The following is a 4,040-nucleotide window of genomic DNA, read 5'->3' on the forward strand; positions in this document are numbered from 1 at the left end:
TACCATGTGCCATTTGAAAAAAAAAAAAAAAAAATCTTGGATTGACTCAGACCAAAATTCTGTGTTGAGTTTCTTTGAATCTAGAGGCTGAAATCCAAAATCCATTCAATCTGATTATTTGTTTGGTAATCAAAGTCAATCTGTTAATTTCGTTCTGTTTCTGATTACATATATCATATGTATGTATACATAATATGTAAAATGTTATGTAGTACTTTCCGTTTAAAGACGTAGCGATGTACAAATATGGAAATCACCTCAAGCTCCACCTGGAAGAGGTAAGAGGGTAAGGAAGTGGAAAAGCAGCACATAAATGTAAATGTATCAGAATCTGAAGGCTGGGCTTTTCCGTCACCTTCGCTTCTCATACACTAGTATCACTTCCATTTTGGTGGCAGAAGGGGTTGGTTTGTATCCCAGACATGTTGATAAATGTAGCGCCTCAAATTAATATCCTTTAAATATTCATTCAGTAGTCATACAGTGGCAACAGCACAAACTGATTTATTTTTGGTTACCTTAATATCTATGTTCAAACAAATTCACTTACTGATTCACTTCTAAGAATTAAAGGAAAGCTAACATTGTTTAAAAATCTAGCGAAACATGTTGCCGTCAGAGAAGACAATGGACTCATTGGTCTGGGTGTTAAATGCTCCAAGGAAGTAACCCCTGCCATCCGTGGGGCCATCACGTTGGCCAAACTTTCCATCATCCCTGTGTGACAAGGCTACTGGGGGAACGAGATGGGCAAGCCACACACACTGTGCCCTGCAAGGTGACTGGCTGCTGTGCCTCCGTGCTGGTGTACCTCATCCCTGCCCGCAGAGGTGGGCATCGTCTCAACCCCTGTGCTCAGGAAGCTACTGATGATGGCTGGTATTGATGCCTGCTGTACCTCGGCCACGGGCTGCATTGCCCCCCCTGGACAACTTTGCTAAGGCTACTTTTGATTCCATTTCCAAGACCTAAAGCTATCTCACCCCCGAACCCTGGAAAGAGACTGTTCACTGAGCCTCCCTATCAGGAATTCACCGAACATCTTGGAAAGACCCACACCAGAGTCTCTGTGCAGAAGACCCAGGATCCATCTGTGGCTACCACATAGTTTTTTGTTTGTTTGTTTGTTTGTTTGTTTAATCTTTTTTTAATGTTTCTTTATTTTTGAGAGAGAGACTGAGAGCCAGGGAGGGGCAGAGAGAGAGAGAGAGAGAGAAGCACAGAATCCAAAACAGGCTCCAGGCTCCGAGCTGTCAGCACACAGCCTGATGCAGGGCTCGAACTCACCGTGAGATCATGACCTGAGCCAAAGTCAGATGCTTAATTGGCTGAGCTACCCAGGCGCCCCTGTTTGTTTGTTTTTTAATGTTTATTTTATTTTGAGAAAGAGAGAGGGTGCAAGCAGAGAAGGGGCAGAGAGAGAAGGACAGAATCCCAAGCAGGTTCGGCATTGTCAGTGGGGAGCCCAACATGGGGCTCGAACTCAGCAACCGTGAGATGGTGACCTGAGCTGAAAGCGAGTCGGGTGCTTAACCGACTGAGCCACTGAGTTGGGTGCCCCCACCACGTAGTTTTATACAAGAAAAATAAAGTGAAGGAGAATTTTAAAAAATCTAGCTAAGTGTTTTCTACCTCTCAGTGTTTTCCTCTTTGTTTTTGAGGTCTTTCTGTTATTTTCCAACTACTACACTTCTTAAGAGACAAAAAGCTTTCGTTTTAGATGTGCGAGTTATTACTTGTTTCTAGTAAAAGCCTCACTCAATGTATTAATGTGTTTCAGAATTTCAGCAGAATTGGACTTCAAGTGCACGTGAGAAAGATATGGAACAGAAATGGGCATTTGCTGGCAAAAAGAAAAGTGTTTTGCAAATTTTTAACCAGATATGTACTCCTGCAGAATTAGGTCTAATATTGCATATATTCATTGGGTTTAAAAGGAATAAATGGTGACTTTTAAATTTGTCTACCTTTTTCTGGTTATTGGGATAAGAGAGATAATGTCTGGAGACTTTCTGTATTTATGCTGGAAGAATCCTATCTATCGCTGCTGAAAAGGAGAACAAAATTATGGCATGAGAGGATAGAATTATGAGAAACACACTCCCCATGCAGTGATGAAGCCTTCTCTCTGAGCATCTACAATCCAGTTAAAAATAAGAAGTTCTTCTTATTTAAAAAAAAATAATGTTTATTTATTTTTGATAGACACAAGTGGAGAGGAGAAGAGGAAAAGGGAGACACTCAATCTGAAGCAGGCTCCGGGCTCTGAGCTGTCAGCACAGAGCCCGGCATGGGGCTTGAACTCTTGAACTGTGAGATCATGACCTGACGTCAGACACTTAACCTACTGAGCCGCCCAGGCACTCCTAAATAAGAAGTCCTTCCAACGATCTTATTATTTTTTGTGTTCTGGTTTTGGTGGCCTTCTTCTCCTCCTTCCCACTAAGCTTAACATCAAGCTCCTGAATTTTTCTTTTTCTAAGTATTTCCCAGGTTGGTAATTCAAAAGATCCAGTCCTTCATTCATCAAACATTTGCAGATGGTCTGCACGGAGCTCAGTGCCAGCGATTTCCTCCCGGGCCAGACTGGAGGGTCTCAGCCTCACTCTGTGTCAGCTCTGGGATACAGTGGTGTCTGTGTGAAGAAATTCATAAGCTCAACTGTTGGACTCTAACATGAGCATGTCAGAAAAACCAGTGAATAATAAATTCTGAGTCTGGATAAGGTGACTTGGATTATTCAGGCAAGTAGAGGGGATACCTTTTAGCCTTTATGGGTTTCAGAGCTGTTATAGAATCTGATGAAAGCCATCATATCTCATCCTAAAAAAAATTGCACACACATACACCATATACATATGTACATAGTGTATGTGAGTGTGATTTTTTTTTTTTTAGGATGGGATATGCAAAGTCTGCATGTAATTTCAGGGATTTTATAGACTACCCTGAAAGGATTACATGCATGCATGATTCATTCATTCAACAAATAATTAACAAGCACCTACTATCTATTTATACCATTCTAAGTCTTGACTTTTAAGGAGACCTGAGTTACCTTGAAGGGCCTTTTTATAATTAAAATATATGTTATTTCTTTAACCTTAAGGCTGTTCCTTGCTGGATTCTATGATGATCAAAAGAGCATTGGGCCTGAAGCATATGAGAAAACGTTAAAATAAGGCAATGGATGGTGAAGGAAATTTAGATTGAAATTGCAGGATTCTTGGGAGCTATGTACTTGATCTGTCTTAGCACCAGGTATGTCCTTCAGTGTTGAAACTTTAGTTTCAAGTAAGAGGATCATATGAATATCCTTGGAGAGTAAAGAATCTGTATACATGTTGCTGTGGGGGAGGAGTGCTTTATTCCTGAAAAAAACAAGAATCTGGACAAATCAAAATACAACACGTAAGAGGAGACCATATAAGTCGACTAGTTAAGCTACCAAGGCTATTAAGTTATACAGACCTAGCTGCTGACCTCACTGTTGCTACCCACTGCTTGTGAAAACCTGGACAAATTATTAAGCCTCTTAGATGATCAGTTTTATCATTTGCAATATTTCAATAATAACAGAACCTCTTAAATTAATTCCTTATAAGATTCAGTATAATGATGCCTATCAAGCATTTAACCAGGGCCCAGAACAGTGTAAGTGTTCCCAATAATATTGAATTACAAGTGACCCTTCTTGAAAGGTAAGTGTTGTCTTAAAGATTATACATAGATGTTTAGGTATTTGGGATAAAGACAAGATACAATTTTGGGGAAAAAATTTGGAATTCTGAACTCAGATGAGAATTAATAGATCAACGGCTCTCTATAATCAAAACAGTCACAAATTGTCAGAGATTATAACCCTAAAATCTCTCTGGATGTCTGGGTAGCTGTCAGTTGAATGACCAATTCTTGATTTCGGCTCAGGTTGGCATCCCAGGATCATGGGATCTAGCCCCATATCAGGCTCTGCACTGAGTGCAGAGACTGCTTCAGATCCCCTCTCTCTCTCTCCTTCTCTCTCTCTCTCTCTCTCTCTC

At 40.6% G+C, this 4,040-nt stretch overlaps 1 pseudogene; it reads left to right on the forward strand.

Annotated features, from left to right (window-relative positions):
- The first annotated feature begins 236 nt into the window (after positions 1 to 236).
- LOC102972412 lies at positions 237 to 1,108 on the forward strand (annotated as a pseudogene).
- Positions 1,109 to 4,040: the final 2,932 nt, after the last annotated feature.

Source organism: Panthera tigris, chromosome C2 (genome assembly GCF_018350195.1).
Source record: "Panthera tigris isolate Pti1 chromosome C2, P.tigris_Pti1_mat1.1, whole genome shotgun sequence".
Classification (NCBI taxonomy): domain Eukaryota; kingdom Metazoa; phylum Chordata; class Mammalia; order Carnivora; family Felidae; genus Panthera; species Panthera tigris.